Raw genomic sequence first — 12,412 nt, forward strand, 5'->3', positions numbered from 1 at the left:
GGCTCCTAGTTTTGAAAACCCCCAACCCCTTAATGCTGAAGGAGTGGGCGAAGAGTAATTTGGAAGCATCAATGAAATTAATTGGCATTCTCATCAAATACGCTGCAATTGAACGTATAACATTAATGAAAGAGACTGATGCATTCACTTTGAGTTTTATAAACTTGGGGGTATATGTAGGTAAAATACTTTTTGCGATTCGGAAAATGCGATTTTCTGCGAATTGCATTTTCTGAACCACAAAATGCGATGTAGGTACAAAATTGCAAAAAAACAGCGATTACCAAAAATGTGCAGATTTAAATAGCAATTACTCAAATAGCTATTCCTTAATGGGGAAATCACGATTAAGGAATCGCAAAAACGGAAAATAGCAATTCAGGTGCAGAATGATGACATCACAACCAGGAAGTGTGACTGCCCATGCTGCACCTGATTGCCAGCGCCTGTGTCTGAGTCAGTTGTTGCCTGAGAGACTGTGAGGAGGGAGTCTGCTGTTTACTCTGCATTTGCAAGAAGGTGAAATGGAGTCTCATGGGGTGAGAAGCAGCAAGAAGAACACACCAGAAAAAGAAAACAAAAGTTTTCTGAGAGGGAGCTTGAGGTGCTAACAGAGGAGGTAGTGAGGCAACATGACCTCCTTTTTGGAAAGAGCCCACTCCATGTTCCAGAGGCAAGGAAGAGGAGAATCTGGAATTAAATCCAAGAGAAAGTTAACGTGATTGGCGTAACCCACTGCTCAATTGATGATTTATGCAAGCAGTGGTATGACATGAGGCAAAGGTCCAAGGAGAGGGTGGCCACCAGATTAGCTGAGGCAAAAGCGACTGGAGGGGGACCTCAACAGCACCAGAGCCGATGACCCTGGAGGAGTTGGTGGAGGACACACTTATGCCTGAGACTGTGACTGGCGTTGCTGACCTGGACAGCTCTGAAAATACAGATACCAGACAAGGTAAGATGCATGCCAATATCCCCAAAACTTAGTCATCCCACTTACAGCCCCAAACAACCATGCCTGAGTGCAACTCCAGTACATGTCTACAAGCTCACCCAGAATTGCATTATGGGAAATGTAGTACTCTGCACTGATACTTGATCCTGTGACACATAGAAAGGGTACATAGGGTAGAGTCATACTTGCAATGTGCAAAACAAACAAGTAGTAGTCATGTGATCAGCTAATGTGGACATTGCAGCACAGGAGGAGCAGGGTGCAGCAAGACACACACAACCAGCGCCACCCAAACGGCGCAACATTGTCTCACCACTGCCACTGATGGAGGCAGAGACCACAGATGCAGATGAGGAGTCACAGACAGGTCCAAGCCAAGTACCAAGGCAGAACACACCACAGTCCAGAGTACAAACACCACATGGCAGTGGTGCAAGACGCAGGGCACGGGGCACCACCAACAATGCCTCATCCGAAACAGACACAGTGTTTGCAGACCTGGAGGGCAATGTTACAAGCACAGCGCCTGCAAAGGTAAAGGCATCTGATCAATACAGCGCCAACTTGCCACACACAACAATCAGAGAAGTGTGGCACAATGGTTAGAGCGGCAGACCCTGATACAGAGATCTGGCCCGGGGCCAGGGTTCAATTCCCGCCTCGGCGGTCAATTTCCTCGGACCTGATAATTCTCCCCTCGGTGCCTATTCTAATCATGGGTCCTACTCTGCAACCCTGGGCAATAGCTTGCTTAATCTCCACAACGGCCCCAACAGCGCTGGGATGCCTGGCTTCACCTTGGGGGTGCCCATGAGTGGACATTTCACAGGGAAAAGCCAGGAAGGGTTCCACAGCGGTATGCGTACAGCGCCAGAAAACCCCGGTTGGGGTATAAGTGCGCTTTACAAGTACAAATTCATTTCATTTCATTTCATCATATGTCTGAGTTGTGGCTCAGTGTGAATACCATGACTGGAGCTCTGGAAGCACTTTGTAGGGAGATCAGGAGAGACAGGCTGGCCAGGCGCAGGGAAAAACACCGCCTACACACCCGGATGGAACTCTACACTAAGGCTGTGAACCACCAGTCCACCGCCATATCCCTGCTAGCTAGGAGATGTGTGAGCATGCAGCACGAAATGGCACACTTCTGCCAGGATGTGGGTAGGGCCCTGGTGCAGGTCACACATGCGGTTGACCAAATGTGTGCTGTAGCCACTGGTGGCATAGGGACACTGGGCAGCTTGGACACTGATGAACAATCAAGCAGGAGCAGCATAACTCATCCACTTCCTTCAGAAAGATGTCGGAGTGGGCGAGAAGGCAGAGCAGGGGAAGACACCAGTGAGGCTAGTGCACAACCCGAACGAGGGCCAACAGGGCGTGCACGCAGGAGATGAAGGGGCAGCATGCACACATGGCAATGTGTGAGGCAACACAAGCCGTATGGAGTCTTAACAATGATAGCACTGTGACCTCAACATGTGCAACCAACATTTCTGTCACGCTGTGTGACATAATAAATTCTGCTGTTAAGGGAATAAACATATTTTTTGAGCATCATCATTTGACATTGTGTCCTCATTTCTCACCTAGAAGTAGTTCTGTGTGATGTCATCATGTCTGAGGCGCCCGGCAGCTGCCCCGGCTCTACCTGCACGTCTGCGTTGGGGAGCTGGACACTCCTCATTTGATGTGTCTGCATCTGTCAGATCCACTGGGGTGCCCTTCTTGGTAGCGATGTTGTGTAGCATTGCGCAAGCCACCACAATTTTGCAACACGTCTCAGGGTTGTACTTTATGGTACCTCCACTCTTATGGAGGCACCGGAAACCCCTTTTAAGGATTCTGAAGGTCCTCTCAATGGTGCATCTCGTGCGAAGCGAGGGACTTCAAGGGCCTTATCCCCCTGCAGCTCTCACAGGTACTGTTTGCGGGTCTTCCTGACACCGTAGCTGGCCCGCGACTAGCCAGAACTGTGGATTTGTTGTTGACTACACCGTGATAGCCCCCGACAGAGCTATCGACATCAAGGAACTGTGTTTGAAACTCATTTTGGTAACTGCAGTTTTTTAAGTATAGTATTGTGGATTTTTATCGTAATTGGTCTTGCCTTAAAGTATATAAAAACATTGGCTATTTTTCTAAACTGGTGTGGTGTCATTTTGTAGTGCATACTAAGCATAGGCGAATTTTGCGAATTTGCGATTCGCGAATTTGCGGATTTGCGAATTGCCGATCCGCAAAATTCGCGAATTTGCGGATTTTTTTATTTTTGCGTGTTCGCGGGGCGCTTTGCGTGTTCGCGGGGCGTTTTGGCATGTTCGCGTGTGTTTGCGGGTTTTTTTTGGGGCGAGACCGTGATGCGCCCTCTGGTTCATCACTGCCACCCTCTCGTTTTTTATGCCCTTCTGCCCTCTGTACCACTTGTTTTTGTGCCTTTCTGCCCTCTGCCCCCGTCGTGTTTGTGACCTTTTGCCCTCTGCCCCACTCGTTTTTGTGCTCTTCTGCCCTCTGCCCAACTCGTTTTTGTGGTCTTCTGCCCTCTGCCCGACTCGTTTTTTGTCCCCTTCTGCCCTCTGTCCCACTTTGTGCCCTTCTGCCCTCAGCCCCACTTAGAATGGCGCCGGCAAGCTGCCAGCGCCATTCTAAAATAGCTACAAAGTCAGCTTCAACAGGAAGCACTAATAGATAAAGTAAAGCAGGTGCTCGAGTTGAAGGTCAAATTAAGTTACACAATCATTAATCACCCCAAGTTTGGGGTGATTAATGATTGTGTAACTGAATTTGAGCTTCAACTCGAGCCCCTGCTTTACTTTATATATTACGATTCAGAAAAGGGGGTGGTGATGAACAGAGTGTCTGAATTAAGCAAACCACTCTTACCCAGTCCAAAGATCAGGGCTTGATCCATCACCGTTATTTATCTCACTGCACCATCCCAGCTCAGAACCTGGCTATATGCAAATCAGTCTGTCCCTGGCCCAGTGCATCATGGGAACAGGGCAGACTAAACTACCAAGCCAATTCTTCACCAGAAAGGAGACAAGCTACCGGGGACCGGTTTCTGGCATTTCAGCCGTCTTCGGCCCGGCTTGCTTGAATCCTGATGGTGCAGTGAGAAAGGGACTCATGTCTTAGTATACCCTGCCACACCTATAGTGGCCAAAAACGATTCAGAAAAGGGGGTGGTGATGAACAGAGTGTCTGAATTAAGCAAACCACTCTTACCCAGTCCAAAGATCAGGGCTTGATCCATCACCGTTATTTATGTCACTGCACCATCCCAGCTCAGAACCTGGCTATATGCAAATCAGTCTGTCCCTGGCCCAGTGCCTTTCTGCCCTCTGCCCCGGTCGTGTTTGTGACCTTTTGCCCTCTGCCCCACTCGTTTTTGTGCTCTTCTGCCCTCTGCCCAACTCTTTTTTGTGGTCTTCTGCCCTCTGCCCGACTCGTTTTTTGTCCCCTTCTGCCCTCTGTCCCACTTTGTGCCCTTCTGCCCTCAGCCCCACTTAGAATGGCGCCGACAAGCTGCCAGCGCCATTCTAAAATAGCTACAAAGTCAGCTTCAACAGGAAGCACTAATAGATAAAGTAAAGCAGGTGCTCGAGTTGAAGGTCAAATTAAGTTACACAATCATTAATCACCCCAAGTTTGGGGTGATTAATGATTGTGTAACTGAATTTGAGCTTCAAATCGAGCACGTGCTTTACTTTATCTATTAGTGCTTCCTGTTGAAGCTGACTTTTGTAACTATTTTACAATAGCTCTGGCAGCTTGCTGGCAGCTTGCCGGAGCCATTCTAAAATAGTTACAAAAGTCAGCTTCAACTTTTGACCCAATCCATTCCGCTCGCGGAATTTGCAGAAAATCCACAAAATCCGCGAGCGGAACGGATTTTCCACCCACACTTAGTGCATACACTATATTACTGTTGGTTATGTGCAAATGCTTTACACACTGCCTCTAAGATAAGCCTGACGGCTCGCGCCAAGCTACCAAGGGGGTGAACAGGGGTTATTTTAGGAGTATAATTTCCTTTTCCTGACTAGAGTGGTGGTTTCTGCCTCACTTTGATGCAAGTCTCAGCTAGCTAGAAATCCCATTTCTAACATTAGTTGTCAGCGGTGAGGATAGGACTTGCATTTGCACTTGACTTACAGTGATTGATGTGCACTACTATCATATAGCAGACCATTATGTGCCACATACTGGTTCTTTTTCTTTTTGGCCTATTTTTTTTATCTACCAGTTTGAACTTGCTACTTCATCATGTCTGAATCAATTGCATCATCTGTTTCATCCTTGGAAGTGGCCTTTTAGGAGAAGAGGTTAGAAACCTACAATGTGAAGGAATTGAAGGCGATCTGCAAAAAACTTAAAATACAAATCAGGGGCCTCACAAGAAAAGAGGAGCTACAAAAGGCACTGAGGGCCTGGGTAGCAGCCAGACATTCTAGTGAGCTGCCTGGAGATCTTGGCATGGAGGCAGAGGAGCCTATTCCAAGGGTGGATGTGCTGTTTGGAGGGGGTGAACCCTTCCGGCCAGGCAGCAGTAGTAGTAGCCTGTCCCCAGAGGAGCTGGAGGACAGATGGGAAGCAAGGAAGTTTGAGTTGGAAAAACTCAGGATAGCCATAGAGGTAAGGAGGGTGATGTTAAACCATGAGTGTAAAAAGAGAGAGCTGGACTGAGAAGCCAGTAGGGCTAGGCCCAGCCCAGAGGATGGCAGCAAAAGTGTTAGGTCCAGTACTGAGGACGAGGTACACGCACACATTGGTTTGGGGCCCTGCTTCAAGGAGGGAGTTGATATACACCATGGGGTTCAGGATTGTGAGTTTACTCCAGTGGTGCACAGTGTCCCTGATGTGGAGGGAGAGGAGGTCCCCCATGATAGAAGCCCTGGTAAGTGAGTATGGAGCCAGAAGAGTATGGGTTAAGAGACAGCAACAGTCAGCCACTGTCTCAACAGTCTTGTGAGAATGCAGTGGGGTACTTTTCTGAGGTATTGAATGGTTGGGTGATGGGTAGTTTGGTTAACACCTGTGTGGAGCTGCATGATTCATTGGATGGAGAGCATATTTTACGTCCCTGTTTTCCAGAGCTATGCCAACACCCACTGGAGTGTGCGTTCTCTGACCCCAGGGAGATTGCACAGGAGGCAGACCTTTTGGTGGATTCCATAGGGTCTGGAGAAACATCTGGGGGTGACCCTGAAGGAAGTGGCTTAGGTATTTCCCACCCAAGGAATGGTCGGAAAGGTTTGTGGTATCCCAGATAGGATGCAGATGAGGAGTCACAGACAGGTCCAAGCCAAGTACCAAGGCAGAACACACCACAGTCCAGAGTACAAACACCACATGGCAGTGGTGCAAGACGCAGGGCACGGGGCACCACCAACAATGCCTCATCCGAAACAGACACAGTGTTTGCAGACCTGGAGGGCAATGTTACGAGCACAGCGCCTGCAAAGGTAAAGGCATCTGATCAATACAGCGCCAACTTGCCACACACAACAATCAGAGAAGTGTGGCACAATGGTTGGAGCGGCAGACCCTGATACAGAGATCTGGCCCGGGACCAGGGTTCAATTCCCGCCTCGGCGGTCAATTTCCTCGGACCTGATAATTCTCCCCTCGGTGCCTATTCTAATCATGGGTCCTACTCTGCAACCCTGGGCAATAGCTTGCTTAATCTCCACAATGGCCCCAACAGCGCTGGGATGCCTGGCTTCACCTTGGTGGTGCCCATGAGTGGACATTTCACAGGGAAAAGCCAGGAAGGGTTCCACAGCGGTATGCGTACAGCGCCAGAAAACCCCGATTGGGGTATAAGTGCGCTTTACAAGTACAAATTCATTTCATTTCATTTCATCATATGTCTGAGTTGCGGCTCAGTGTGAATACCATGACTGGAGCTCTGGAAGCACTTTGTAGGGAGATCAGGAGAGACAGGTTGGCCAGGCGCAGGGAAAAACACCGCCTACACACCCGGATGGACCTCTACATTAAGGCTGTGAACCACCAGTCCACCGCCATATCCCTGCTAGCTAGGAGATGTGTGAGCATGCAGCACGAAATGGCACACTTCTGCCAGGATGTGGGTAGGGGCCTGGTGCAGGTCACACATGCGGTTGACCAAATGTGTGCTGTAGCCACTGGTGGCATAGGGACACTGGGCAGCTTGGACGCTGATGAACAATCAAGCAGGAGCAGCATAACTCCTCCACTTCCTTCAGAAAGACGTCGGAGTGGGCGAGAAGGCAGAGCAGGGGAAGACACCAGTGAGGCTAGTGCACAACCCGAACGAGGGCCAACAGGGCGTGCACGCAGGACATGAAGGGGCAGCATGCACACATGGCAATGTGTGAGGCAACACAAGCCGTATGGAGTCTTAACAATGATAGCACTGTGACCTCAACATGTGCAACCAACATTTCTGTCACGCTGTGTGACATAATAAATCCTGCTTTTAAGGGAATAAACATATTTTTTGAGCATCATCATTTGACATTGTGTCCTCATTTCTCACCTAGAAGTAGTTCTGTGTGATGTCATCATGTCTGAGGCGCCCGGCAGCTGCCCCGGCTCTACCTGCACGTCTGCGTTGGGGAGCTGGACACTCCTCATTTGATGTGTCTGCATCTGTCAGATCCACTGGGGTGCCCTTCTTGGTAGCGATGTTGTGTAGCATTGCGCAAGCCACCACGATTTTGCAACACGTCTCAGGGTTGTACTTTATGGTACCTCCACTCTTATGGAGGCACCGGAAACCGCTTTTAAGGATTCCGAAGGTCCTCTCAATGGTGCATCTCGTGCGAAGCGAGGGACTTCAAGGGCCTTATCCCCCTGCAGCTCTCACAGGTACTGTTTGCGGGTCTTCCTGACACCGTAGCTGGCCCGCGACTAGCCAGAACTGTGGATTTGTTGTTGACTACACCGTGATAGCCCCCGACAGAGCTATCGACATCAAGGAACTGTGTTTGAAACTTATTTTGGTAACTGCAGTTTTTTAAGTATAGTATTGTGGATTTTTATCGTAATTGGTCTTGCCTTAAAGTATATAAAAACATTGGCTATTTTTCTAAACTGGTGTGGTGTCATTTTGTAGTGCATACTAAGCATAGGCGAATTTTGCGAATTTGCGATTCGCGAATTTGCGGATTTGTGAATTGCCGATCCGCAAAATTCACGAATTTGCGGATTTTTTTATTTTTGCGTGTTCGCGGGGCGCTTTGCGTGTTCGCGGGGCGTTTTGGCATGTTCGCGTGTGTTTGCGGGGTTTTTTTGGGGCGAGACCGTGATGCGCCCTCTGGTTCATCACTGCCACCCTCTCGTTTTTTAAGCCCTTCTACCCTCTGTACCACTTGTTTTTGTGCCTTTCTGCCCTCTGCCCCGGTCGTGTTTGTGACCTTTTGCCCTCTGCCCCACTCGTTTTTGTGCTCTTCTGCCCTCTGCCCAACTTGTTTTTGTGGTCTTCTGCCCTCTGCCCGACTCGTTTTTTGTCCCCTTCTGCCCTCTGTCCCACTTTGTGCCCTTCTGCCCTCAGCCCCACTTAGAATGGCGCCGGCAAGCTGCCAGCGCCATTCTAAAATAGCTACAAAGTCAGCTTCAACAGGAAGCACTAATAGATAAAGTAAAGCAGGTGCTCGAGTTGAAGGTCAAATTAAGTTACACAATCATTAATCACCGCAAGTTTGGGGTGATTAATGATTGTGTAACTGAATTTGAGCTTCAACTCGAGCCCCTGCTTTACTTTATCTATTAGTGCTTCCTGTTGAAGCTGACTTTTGTAACTATTTTACAATAGCTCTGGCAGCTTGCCGGCGCCATTCTAAAATAGTCACAAAAGTCAGCTTCAACTTTTGACCCAATCCGTTCCGCTCGCGGAATTTGCGGCAAATTTGCGAATCTCGCGGATTGCGAATTTGCCGAAAATCCACAAAATCCGCGAGCGGAACGGATTTTCCACCCACACTTAGTGCATACACTATATTACTGTTGGTTATGTGCAAATGCTTTACACACTGCCTCTAAGATAAGCCTGACGGCTCGCGCCAAGCTACCAAGGGGGTGAACAGGGGTTATTTTAGGAGTATAATTTCCTTTTCCTGACTAGAGTGGTGGTTTCTGCCTCACTTTGATGCAAGTCTCAGCTAGCTAGAAATCCCATTTCTAACATTAGTTGTCAGCGGTGAGGATAGGACTTGCATTTGCACTTGACTTACAGTGATTGATGTGCACTACTATCATATAGCAGACCATTATGTGCCACATACTGGTTCTTTTTCTTTTTGGCCTATTTTTTTTATCTACCAGTTTGAACTTGCTACTTCATCATGCCTGAATCAATCGCATCATCTATTTCATCCTTGGAAGTGGCCTTTTAGGAGAAGAGGTTAGAAACCTACAATGTGAAGGAATTGAAGGCGATCTGCAAAAAACTTAAAATACAAATCAGGGGCCTCACCAGAAAAGAGGAGCTACAAAAGGCACTGAGGGCCTGGGTAGCAGCCAGACATTCTAGTGAGCTGTCTGGAGATCTTGGCGTGGAGGCAGAGGAGCCTATTCCAAGGGTGGATGTGCTGATTGGAGGGGTGAACCCTTCCGGCCAGGCAGCAGTAGTAGTAGCCTGTCCCCAGAGGAGCTGGAGGACAGATGGGAAGCAAGGAAGTTTGAGTTGGAAAAACTCAGGATAGCCATAGAGGTAAGGAGGGTGATGTTAAACCATGAGTGTAAAAAGAGAGAGCTGGACTGAGAAGCCAGTAGGGCTAGGCCCAGCCCAGAGGATGGCAGCAAAAGTGTTAGGTCCAGTAGTGAGGACGAGGTACACGCACACATTGGTTTGGGGCCCTGCTTCAAGGAGGGGGTTGACATACAAAATAATACCTGGGAGTCAAATGTAGTAAGTCAGACAGAATGGATCACAACACCAATACTACGCAAAAAACACCAGTGAGAACATCTTGCATGTTAGTAAATGCAGGCCAAGTCAAGGCTCAAGAGCATATGGAGAAAATAGTTCCCATCAGAAGCCACACTGTACCGCCCTCTTTCTCATCATTTGGGTTCTCCTTACCCAGGAGACAAAACGGCCGGTCAGATGTTACCGTGACTGATAAATGTGACAAGTGGGTAGTATGTTTTGTACAAGGATTAAAGTGGCTACTGAAAAAAGCAGTGTTTGGTGGTAGGAGTGAAAAGTGAGGGGTTTTAATAAAATTAGGTGAATCGGGTAGAAAAACAAAATTTATTAGTATCTCCCAATCCCTAAGGTTAAAAAGCAAGTGCAAGTGCGGGTTTGAAATAATAACCGTACTTGATGGTGGTCAACATGTTTCTGCATTAAATAGAACAGAGTTTCTAATGCATTCTTCAGGACCTTGTTTAACAACACTACTGCTTAGAATAAATAATGAAAAAATATCACCTGAAAGTCCCAGGTGTGTACTCAACCGTATACTGTTATCGCATTGTATCACACGGTATTGGATCCAGACGGAAAGACAAACAAACAAGAAAACAAAAGAACATGAATGTATCATATTCCCATTAGTTTTTACAGTAAAAACCACAGTGTGATGAAGTCACATTCACACATACTAGGACATAAGTTCCAATATACACACTCACCCATATGTGATGGTTGAGAGGCTTCACCCCACCTGGCTGCAGCTCAGGTTTGAGGAGCACCGCTCTAAAAACAACTTATGAGATACTTTTTGAGTTTTTTCAACAGAGAGTTAAAAGGAGTTTACACGGAGGCAGAAGATGGCTTAGTTACTCCATCAAATACTACGTTGGTTTAATGCAGATAGCCCCGCCTGTACTATACCCTGGCGGTCAGACTAATGGCTAGATTAGAATTGTGACACGGATACCAGTCCGCTAATCGTGTTCACAAAATATGTACAAGTGGCCAAGCTTAGGTAGGAAAAGTTGAGGCTTAGCGGCAGAACGGAGAACGAGGCTGCTTTAAAAGCTTGCGCTGCTTGCCTTACGCGTTGGTATTGTCAGGCTTGCAGCGTGCGCGCTAGCGAGCGAGCGCTGTGCAGCCCGCTTACCTGTCCGTCGGTGTCTCCTGGCAGTCATCCGTACTGTCTGGGGGGGCACCGGCGATCGTGAAAGAGAGCTGTTTGTACGTTCGTATCCAGCTCAACAGCGTCACGTGATCCAGTGCGGTCACGTGATGCAGAGCATGCTGGGACATGTAGTTCAAAACAGAACTTTAGGAATTACTTTCTCCTGGGTAAGGAGAACCCAAATGATGAGAAAGAGGGCGGTACAGTGTGGCTTCTGATGGGAACTATTTTCTCCATATGCTCTTGAGCCTTGACTTGGCCTGCATTTACTAACATGCAAGATGTTCTCACTGGTGTTTTTTGCGTAGTATTGGTGTTGTGATCCATTCTGTCTGACTTACTACATTTGACTCCCAGGTATTATTTGGTGTTATAATTTTGTGTTTGGGGCATGTACCTGGTCAGTCGGTAAACCCGCCCTTAGACCCTCCTCCCATTGTTTGTTGTGTATGGGGGTTGACATACACCATGGGGTTCAGGATTGTGAGTTTACTCCAGTGGTGCACAGTGTCCCTGAGGTGGAGGGAGAGGAGGTCCCTCATGATAGAAGCCCTGGTAAGTGTGTATGGAGCCAGAAGAGTATGGGTTAAGAGACAGCAACAGTCAGCCACTGTCTCAACAGTCTTGTGAGAATGCAGTGGGGTACTTTTCTGAGGTATTGAATGGTTGGGTGATGGGTAGTTTGGTTAACACCTGTGTGGAGCTGCATGATTCATTGGATGGAGAGCATATTTTACGTCCCTGTTTTCCAGAGCTATGCCAACACCCACTGGAGTGTGCGTTCTCTGACCCCAGGGAGCTTGCACAGGAGGCAGACCTTTTGGTGGATTCCATAGGGTCTGGAGAAACATCTGGGGGTGACCCTGAAGGAAGTGGCTTAGGTATTTCCCACCCAAGGAATGGTCGGAAAGGTTTGTGGTATCCCAGATAGGACCCGGTGTCGTGGGAAGAGTATAGGGACTCACGTCCTATCTCTGTGGAGAAGGAGTGGGGATGGGCTGCGGCCCAAGGTGCCTGAAACCCAGTCCCAGAGCCTGGGTGGTTCTAGGAGGGAACACCAGGTGGGGAGCCTAGGCTGTACTGGTAGGCCGTCCATTGAGGGGGATCTCCTAGTGTCAGGAGAACGTGGAGGGTCTGTAAACAGAGCTCCAGTGGTTCTGGTGTCTGGTGGTGCTGCTCCTAAGTGGAGGGTGCAGAAGTCCAGACGGAGGGGTGAGAGGGGGATGCGTTCCCCAATGGGAGAACTAATGGGTCAGGGGCCAGTCAGAAGGGCTGAACCTCCTAGGAGTGACCATGGTGACACCACTTCTGTCCTGGGATCTTCGCACACTGTCAGATGGACAGGGGTCAGGAGATATGCGCCAGGCAGACTGTCACA

The sequence above is a fragment of the Lissotriton vulgaris genome, chromosome 1_1 (genome assembly GCF_964263255.1).
Source record: "Lissotriton vulgaris chromosome 1_1, aLisVul1.2, whole genome shotgun sequence".
NCBI classification, from domain to species: Eukaryota; Metazoa; Chordata; class Amphibia; order Caudata; family Salamandridae; genus Lissotriton; species Lissotriton vulgaris.